This window comes from Accipiter gentilis, chromosome 10 (genome assembly GCF_929443795.1).
Source record: "Accipiter gentilis chromosome 10, bAccGen1.1, whole genome shotgun sequence".
In the NCBI taxonomy this organism is placed as follows: domain Eukaryota; kingdom Metazoa; phylum Chordata; class Aves; order Accipitriformes; family Accipitridae; genus Astur; species Astur gentilis.
Genome location: NC_064889.1, coordinates 38,429,819 through 38,440,138, shown reverse-complemented (window position 1 = coordinate 38,440,138; position 10,320 = coordinate 38,429,819).

Genomic DNA, 10,320 nt, shown 5'->3' with positions numbered 1-10,320 from the left:
GCAGCAGGGAGCCCCGCGTGCTGTGCTGGAAAACTAAGAGCGAAGGTGACTGCCGAATGCAAGGGTTGCAGACCGCACAAGTCTTAAGAAATTGGCGCCAACACCTTGAATTGCAACCCAGGACTGCAACGGAAACCTCTGCAACAACCCGGAGAACGGGTCCTGGGGATGCTTCTGGGATAAGACAGCGTTAATCAGCAGTCAGGTCTTCTGCCTGGAGCTGCTGGTCCGAGCGGGTCGGCCACTCTCCTCCGGGGAGCTTCCTTACAATGTCCAGAGCAGGCTCTAAATATGATTCCCTGCTTTCCACAGCAATGCCGGTGCCCGTGTCACTCGTAGTTGCTTAACCTGCCCTCCTCCTCCTCCTCCTCGTTCATTTCGTAAGTTGACATTAGCTGTCTTTAAATACTCAGTGAAAAGGCTTTGGCCAAATGCTTTCTCATGGAGTATAGGCTTTAAGAACACACTCCTCGTATTGCTGCTGAACAATTTCCACCAACTGCCCTTACTGTCACTTACAGTATTTGCTGAGTTCCCGGTACTGCGAATGAGGAAGCACCGCATTGTTGCGGCAACAAATACAATGGCCAAATGCAGCTGGTTTTAAAAGTCCCCACTGTTATGTGTGGACGATACGCAAAATTTACATGATGGGGAGAGGGGAAGAAAAGACAAGTGGTTGTGTATATTGAGCAATCTGGCACGTTGGGCAATCATACTGTTTATGAGTTATTCTTGGGTGATACTGTTCATTTTTAAGTGGAAGAAAAGTCCTATAGCACAGATAAGTTTCTTACAAATGATGACTCTGGAGAAAAAATCTGTAAGAGGGAACGACTGCAATTATTTTCTTCATTCAGTAAGATGAAGATCGTTAAATCCACAGTTTTTGAAAGCCATAGGCACAAATACTACACAGGTCATGTACGTATATCAGAGAAAAAAAAAAAACCTCTCGTTCCTCTGAACGTGTGCGTGCTTCCTATGAACAGCTAAAATAGCAACAATTTGACCCACCTTGAAGAAGTATGTACTCATCTATATGTAAGTGAAATAAAGTAGAGCTGTGACCCGCTATTGCCAAGAGATGCTCTGCCGAGAACACACACAGTTTGCTGGGGGGGTGGGTTCGACAAATCTCTGCACAATACCCACAAGATATTGCAGATTACAGCCTGACCTTGTAGACTCTTACTCAGCCTTTACTCATGCAAACCGACTGATAAAGACTACAGAGCTACTAGACCCAGAGATCCCAGATCCGCCGCTATGAGTAAGACTTATTCACAGCAGTACAGACTTGCAGGTCAAGCCATTTAGCATTTCATACTGAGGAAGGGTAGAGCATATAACATCACGACTATTTTACGGTTTTCTTAAAGTCGGAGCAGCTCTGCCCAGAAAGCTCTTCTTAGAATGAAATATCGATTCTAATCTATTATACAGGGAATGGGAACCGTAACAAAGCCATCTCTCGTCTGCATGGACTTCAGCGAGAGAGCTACTTCCAAACCCCCCAAACAGGGAAGTTGAAGTTACAAGAAAAGTTTCTAAAAAACCCTTTCCTGTTGCAACAAGCCAGGACAAAGAGGGTGAGAGGCAGCTGAAAACTTAACCCTCAAGAGTGAGTGAGGGTTTGTTTTCCTTTTCTCAATGAATGGTTTTCTAATTTGACGTAGTCTAGCTACAGAGGTCTCGTACTGCCGCACTACAGAGCGTCCTGACTGAAATATTAGAAGAGCTACGTGAAACGGTCATAGTCTGAAGAGTTTTCAAGACAAGATCTGCTATCTGCAGAAGGAACGGTATCAAGGGATAAGAAGGGCTCTGGGAAGGCAGAACATTCATATTTCATACCAGTGTAGGAGGTGTAAGAAAAGGAGCCAGCAACGAAGCAGGATGCTTTTCTTAGATGGATTTCAGCCAGGCCATATCAGTCAGAGAAGGGGCTTTGTCTCCCCACGTTTTCTGTTTTCCAGCATCATTCTCACCTTTGCCCATCACAGCCAACCTGTCCCTCAGTCTTGCAGAGATCTGCAGATGCCCTGTGGAAGCAAATTTGAGAGTTGTATTGCAGGCATAGTCCTTGCCAGCTGGGACCAGAGGCTTTAGCCCCTGTCTTACTGCACAGGAGATGTTATTAAATTGCTTTTTCTGTCTTGGCGGTGAAATGACCTAATTATCAGATTGCATTAGTCTTCATCTCTTAAAGTGGCCAAATCTGCTTTGGTTCTCAAGGATTTTATTGCCAGCTGAAAATAGCTTAATTGTATTGTACTTGCAAAGAAAACATGGTCTGGTAGAATCAAAGCACTCGGTTTCCACAAGATGAGAAGAAATGCCATAAATAATGTGTTGCGCTTTTTTTTTTTTTTTTGGTCTCACCATTTCCATGCATGTAAACTGGCATAAGTTAGCCTTTCTTCTCTAGCCATTAAGTCAACTGGAAAAAATTCATCAGGAAAAGGTGGTTTCCCCATTCACAGTAAACCCCTGGGGTTTAGACATTAACTGGATCTTTATAGGTCTAATGCTGGGATCTCCAAGGAAAAATGAAGCCACATTGGTAATAGAAGGAATGGGTAAATCCAATGAAAATTCCACAGAGAGTCAGTTATACGTGTGATAAGACTTGAGAGAGAAAATAAATGTATTTTGTACTTTGCAAGCAAATAGGATATACAGATGTGCAGCCAGTGACACAGTTATATTGGATAATAATGTGTTTGTTCATAGAGGGGGTGAAATATGACATAGGAAATTGAATTGCTTTGTATATCTGAGAACACTGGAAGTCACACACCATTCAGATTTTTTTTTATCTCTTTCTTTTCCAGACACTTTGTGTCCCAAATCTTTGCTGAAGATTTCAGGCTGTCTTATTTAGTCTTATTCCAAAGTCAAATCACCAGCTAGTGACTGTATTTTGAGAAAAAAACTAAGTATATACTTTCAGGTTTTGCTACTGCAGAAGGTGGATGTGGGAAGTAAGGTGAAGAAATCTTGAAATAATGAATTACAAACTGTAATCCATAGCTAACAGTAACTGTATATAACTAGCAATCCAACAGCAACCCAAGAAGTTCTGCCAAAAAAAACTTATTTCCAACACTATATTCCATGTGGCTCGATTCTCTATAAATTAAGATGCCTAGTTTAATGGGTCTTTAATTTCCAGCTAAACTTTCAGACCCAACAAAATATGATAAATACCCATTGGTAAAAAGTGAGCTCTCAGCTCTCAACACATGCTTACCTCTGCAGGGTCAAAAGCCTTGGAATGATGAGGAAATGTTAATCTGTTATTTAATGTACACCTTGCACATTCTTTATTTTCTAGAAGCCTTGCTGTAGCAAGGGAGTTGTATTACCATTTAGTGATCTATTTTCATAACATAGGATTGTGGATAATCTTTCAGAAATGTAGTAATCTTAAGAAGGGACATCTAGCATTGTTTGTGACATGGCATTATTCAATATTTTCCTTGTCCAGCCATCAGTCAGCTGTGGCAATTTGTCCTCAAAGGCGGCAGTGGGGAATGTATGTTTGGATTAGGGAGAAGGACATTAGTATAAGTGATAAAACTGACCAAGCAATTACATATTAATAAGGCTAATATTTTCCTATTAACCTCACAGTTATCTAATGATCTTCCATAGTTCCCATTCTTTGGATATCTCAAGGGAAAGGGAGTTAATGGTTAATAAAACTTGCCAGAGTGGTGAGAACATGCCCATGGAGCTGACATAGGGAACTTGACAATTCCTGGAAGGAAAAGGGTTAAGAGCCAGCAACTTACACACACAAAACTGTGTGACTACACTTTCATTCTCTTCCTTACAGCTTCAGTTGCTAGTGGCCTGCCAGATTTTCTAAAATCAGGATAGGCTCACGCTCAGCTGAACAAAACAGGGTAAGAATATCTTTGTATTTCTCTGGCTTGCAAACTTTTGGTTATGTAAATGTTGTATGTAAGCAGGAAGGCTCTCAAGGCAGTAGATATTCACAGGTTTTTCAATGAGTCCCCTACTGTGGGCTGTCACTAGTCAAGTCACCTACTTGCTCAAAAGCCCTCGTGGTGCTCAGCCGACTTTCAAACTTTCATCTGCAGAGTCCGCTGTGCTCAGAGACACTGGGCTGGGTCCCTCAACCTCAACCTCCTTCCTTGGGGGTTATCAGAATTTGATGAGTTGATCCTTATAAATGGTTGTTAGCCAAGATGTGAGGGTGAGGAGAGCTGCAAGGGGTGAAGATGTGTTTCTGGTCTGCTTCTCTGCCCCTGCAGCATCTTACCACCAACCTTCCTGCCACAACAGCATTCTGGTTAGCAAAAAAAAAAAGTGGTAACCTACCTTCTGGTGTTCTGTGCAGGATGAGGAATGGGTAATGATTACAGATTCGTGTTTTCTCTAACTTCGCCATGGCCGTAAGAGGAGGGATGAAGCAGAGATCTGCTTCAGCCTTTGTCACCATCTGTGTGCCACCTTAGGTGGAAATGTGGAAAATTTCCAGTGGGAAAGGGAGTGGCAAGAAAGAATAAAAAGTCAATTGCAATGGAAAGAGCTAGAAACCTTTCATCTTTTCTAAACAAAATTAATGCAAAGTACGTGCCTTTTCTGCAACTCGCCTACTGACCCATTTGTATTACACAACTTGGTTCACCAAAGTGATTCAAATTGGGCAGCTTCACTTTCTCAGGTGATGTTTGGTAGCTTCTGCGGAAGGGATGAAGTGAAATATGTGAGTACACGATTAAACTTGCCTCCAACAGCAGAACACTATACCCAGAAGTGACTCAAAGAAGCTCTGTTAAAACCCTACATGGTTTTCTTGCATTGCAAAGTGCGTACTGCATTTCTGCTGATGATCATTAATTATCACTGTACTTTATTACCTATCAGTGTATCCGCTCCAGTGGAAACTGCATTTATAAACTCAGAAGCATCTGATTTGCATTAACACCACACAAACTACTGCTCTGCTTACTTTCTCACACTTTTTATTTTAGTATATTAGCTTAGATGCAAATGTTCTCAGTGTTTTCTATCAGTTTGTACCAGAACCTAAGAATTTGCCTGGAGTCCATGGCCACAACGTAAATGACAATATCAGAGTTTATTTTCTCTCCTGGAAAGCAAATAAACTTTGCTAAAAACAGAGAGTTAGATCATTGGCCATTGTGGAAGGAAAAACACAGTAGAAAACAAGCTTGAAGTTCCCTGAGGAGCCAGCACTGTGCCTATTTACATCAAATGTGAACTTCCATCTTGACGGTAGTGGTGCAGACTGCTCCCTGGTAGGAGACCGGGTGATTGTACGTTGTGTTTGTGCTGGCTGTTTCAAAGCACTGTCAACACAGCAATTCCCATACCGGGTCTGCAGGTGCACCAAAGAGGGTCCTTGAGCTGCCGGAGCTGGTGTCGAGCAGTCCCACCTTGACTGGGAGAACCTCGAGACCTTTCCTAGCCATCACATCATCTCTTCTCCGCCGTGCCTGCACTTCCCTGGTCAGGAAGCCAAGCTGAGCAAGGAGGAGAGCCTGGCTGGGAGACACGTCGCCCGGGTAATCAGAGGAGTAGATCGCTGGCACAAAATGGCAGTCCAGCCCCTCTCGTAACTCCTGCGTGGCTGGGAAGGAGGTAGACAAATTAAATTAGCTGGCACCTTTCTAAATTTCCCTCAAAACTAAAATTGGACAGATGAGTAAAACCAAACCAAGCTCAAATTGTTGGTTAAACTTCCTGAGATTGTTTTTGACTGATTAGTTGGACCAGCCCTCCAAGGCCCACCCGCTAAAACACCTCTGTCATTTGAAAAATCTGTCGTCAGAGAGGAAATAATCTTCAGCAAGTAAATGCCACAGCTTCCTTTCTTCTGCTATCACGATCTTGTGCTGCTTATTTGCTTTTTCTGATGCCATTTTGTGCCTCCAGACTAAATTCTGCCTTTTATTTATGCAGATGAACAGGGGAAGGATTCCTCACCCACTCTTGGGCATCCTGTATTAAAATTTGGGACAAACTGCGTGGCCTGTGCTCTGTTTTGGCCTGATCGAGATGCACAGACAGAGGGAAAGGATGGCCGCAGAAGGAGGCTCTCCCCTGTTTTGCACTAGGAAAGGTTGCACCTCAGAAGGCATGAGCCATGCGTTTCTTTCTAATCTCCCTAATACTTCAAAAGTTGGCTTTGATCCTCTGATATTATTTGAGCTAGTGCCCAAACCCTATTAAGCAACCTTGTGACAGAGACTGGAGGGGAAAGGATTGTGCCATTTCCCATCAAGTATTAAAAAAGCAGTATGGAAAGTCATAAAATGTGGAAGTTGCTGCAGCCCACAGTTCCTGAGAGACCCGCTGACATCATGGTCCACCGGTGGCATCACAGGTCCCAGGACCTCGGCGGTTTCCCAGGGCTGTTCCTGCTCTTCACACACACAAATGGGTGCTGCAGAGAGCAGGGTGCCTGGGAGGGAGCAGGGCTCGCTGCCGGTCCCTTCTCCGTCTGCAGACGGGGCTGGCACGCGTTAGCATTTTCTGCAGTTTGTTATTGGCGTAAAGCGATTTGCAGAAACACGCCGCCGGTCCGTAGCTCACGAAAAAGACGGGCTGATTACAAGAAGTCCACATTCCTCCTCAGAGGCCTCAGACCAGAAAACCTTTATTCAGAGCAGCACTTTGATACATATTTCACTTTAATCTAAGCACACACTTAACGTGGGAGCCAAATGCCTACTGAGGCCATCGGTAACGGGCTCGGGCAGAGGGAGCATTCAGCACCCAGGTTCTGACTATCTTGATTTGACAAAGGCCAGAGATCACATGTAGAGGCAATCAGTGGCAAAGAGTAAAGAGTGAGAGAGCAAGCGAGAGAGACAAAGAGATAAAGAGAATGAACAGAGGCTCGTCATGTCGCTTGTTACAGTACTGGAAGGTGCTTGTGCTCTCTGACAGCAAAGGTGACATAAAAAAACCCTTTGCAGAACAGACCAGACCAGAGCAAAATGGCCTGGCTTTGTTCGTCTTTCCTGATGGGGTGACTCCAGTGCTTAGGATCGGATGCCAGCAGTGCCAATCATTTCTGGGCCTTTTGCTAAAAAATCCCCCAAAGCAATCCTCGAAGTTTACAGAAGTTAGAAATCATCAACCGACTCATCTTTCCTTAATCATCATCTGTGATGCTGGTCACCAGAACCTCCAGGTGAAGCCAGGATGGGTGCACAGTGAAGGTGAGCACACTTGAAAACACAAGTGAATGCTGCAGAGAGCTGTTTGCTTTGCATTATTCACACTCTTCAAGCTCTGGCAAATTGCTTTTCCTCTGACCATACTTCACTGTAATTTTTTCAAGCTGAACCAGTTTGGATAGAGTAAGTGTCTGTTCTGAATCTTCATTAGAAATGTGAATTGACTTTGAATCTTTTTGGAAGGTCCAGAAAGAAATAGAAGACTTTCAAGCATCTTTGTGCTTTTGGTGTCTGGAAGTGGCTTGTCTCACAGGAGAGAAAAGAAAAGAAGCAGATCCATTTGAGTAATTTAATCTGTATAAGGTAATTTACTACAAGGCAACACTTCAGTACTCAGTGCTTTCATTTTCCAGCACACAAGTATCCTTGACCTTCCTCTTCTCTAGCCTCAGTTATGTTTCAGCTAACTCTTGTAAGAAGAAGCCTCCCTAAGGAGCAAATCTACAAGTCAAAGTCATGACTTTCTTTGCTCAGAAAAGGACCCAGAAGACTGCATCAGCTGTATGTATCTCCTCCCTTTATATGGCTAGGCTGTTCCAGCGCTTTCATCATCTCAGGTAAAATTAGCACTATAGTAATTACCCTGGGCCAAATATACAGCTGGTGAAAGTGCACATATTTCAGAGGGATGAAACTTGAGATGGAATTGGCAGGCACCATCCCCTTTTATTAAGGCTAACGTAAGGAAAGTGATGGGAGCTATTTCAGTCCCACATCCACATGTGCAGACACACACTCACATGCGACGCTTCCACTCTGCTGCGATTTTCCCTGCTAGAGCTTTGCACCCAACTTCCTGAGGATTGCTAATGCCAGCGTAAGGTTTTCCAAAATCAACCCTCCGCATCTTAGGTACAGACCATATCAAAGGAGGTCTGTGGTTTTGGTCTTCTGTACTATCAGCCAGACGTTTGCTGGAGGGTGTTGGGAAACGGCTCGTGGCTGGTGGTGTGTAAAGGTGTGCAGGGCTGATGGTTTGTGTGATTGTGAAGAACTATACTCGATGGCTTTATCTGGTACTTCTTCAAAAAAGAAGGATAAGATTGGAGGAAAGAGAAAGGAGACCCAGTGAGGCAAACCGTTACGAGCCCTCTAACGGATGGTTGCCAACTCGGGAGTGGCACTCTGCTGTACCCTCTCAAATGAAACAAGTGGCAAAAGAAAGGTGGATTTTTTGCCTATGGAAAAAGTGATCACTGAAGAGAAGAGATTTTAATCAGTTTATACAGTAAATAATTCCAAAAACTGCAGTAAAGTACTTACCAAATTTTGTTTCCCGACTCACATCCTACCACAGGTCACTCTGGGAACCGCCCCATTGAAATTGGTGGGGTGACATTTACTTAAAATGAGTAAGTCCCTTGACCTTGGGCGGGCAAGGAAGGTTTCCCCTTGGGTACACTCACCAGGGTCTTTTTTGATTTCCACTTGGAGATCTGAAAAGAGACCTACCCATTTATGCATAATTCCTGTTTTTCATGCCCCATTTAGGGCATGGCTGTCACAGTGAAGCATTTATCGGTCAAAATTTGGGCTAGAGACACCCAATACGGACATTTCACCAAGCCCCAGTACACAGCAGTGGTGGTGGGGAGGCTTTGGGACAGTCTCCTCTCCGCTGCTGTTTTGTACAACGGTCACGTAAAGGCCATCAGCTCATTTTGGCACCTGGACCAAGCAGGAATCGTGCCGAATGAACATCAGACCAAAAATAGTCCCTCCCCTGTCAGGCAAGTCTGAGAGACACCCTGTGATCAAAGATGGGGAAACACGAGGAACAAATACAATGCCCAGTAGTCGCAGCAAACCAGCTGCCTGACAGTTGTGGAGCTTCCTACACACGCCGCTGCGAAGGAGAGCCTGAAGAAAGGATGTGAAGAAGGATGATGATATAGATGGTTCAGCAGATGTTTAATTGGAGCTACTCCCATGCGTGAGAGAAAGCACGAAGCTGTTCAATGGAAAATGTGCATTCAGAAGTGGACATGGCACTGAATATGAGATAATTATTAAGGCATTTCTGTTTTGGAGCCCTTCTGTGTGTAGTTCTACATAATAAACGTTAGCGTTGCCTTTCTACACGCACACATGTTCCCTGGTCCAAACAAACAAGCAGCTTTTTGCTTCTTGTCACTGATACCTCTTGAAGTAAGTATCTTTGGCCACAAATAGATCATTGCCCTATTTGAAAAGTTCCTAGTGGAGTGTAGCCAGTTTTGACTGGCTATATATACCTAAGCTGGCAAATCAAGCAACCTCTCAGCTTTTGCTTCTATATATAAAGAGGAATGATATAGAATAAATCAGCTGGACGCAGCACATGTCAAATCAGTTCTTACACCAAAATCGTTTTCTGCCCGAGTTTGATTTAGTCTACTGAGCCCGAAAAGGCAGCTATAGGAAGCCTTAACCTCTGGTGCCGAGTTTGCCTGGGATGGTCAGGCAATAGCAGGAGACAACAGGTTCTCTGCTCATGCCGTGGTTGATTATAACACGGTGGTTATAACACGGTGGTTATAACACCGCCTTTCTGCGGGGAACCCATCGCGGGGACAGCACGCCGTGCCTCCCAAATCGTTGCGATCCTACGCCGCCGCAAAGCTGCTCCCCTGAGAGCTTCAAACAGAGACGGAGGCCGAGCCTACGGGCTTCCTTTGACTTTAGGGCGCTTTTCTCCTAAGAGATGCTCTTGGAAAGCCCCTCGGAGTGGGAGCAGGGCAAGCGGGGAAGGAAGCGGGGACGGGGGGGACGGGGGGCGGTTGTGCCGCGGTTCGCCACCAGGTGGAGCCAAAGCGCCCGCGGCGGCGCGGCGCGGCCCGGGCGGAGCTGGGGGCTGCGGGGGCGGGGAGGGAGGGCGAGGGATGGGGGGGGGCAGTGGTTGGGAAAATTTGGTGAAGCCCCCTCTGCCCTTTGGACGTGGTTGGTAGGATCTGAGGGGGGTGTGGGGGGGTGTGTGCCGGGTCCGGAAAGGTAATAGGGCTTGGGGGAGGCACCTGGGGAGGAAATGGTTGGGGGTTTCTGCAGGGGCTAGGTGACTTTGTGTTGGGGAGTATGAAGGAAACATCGACTGACAGGT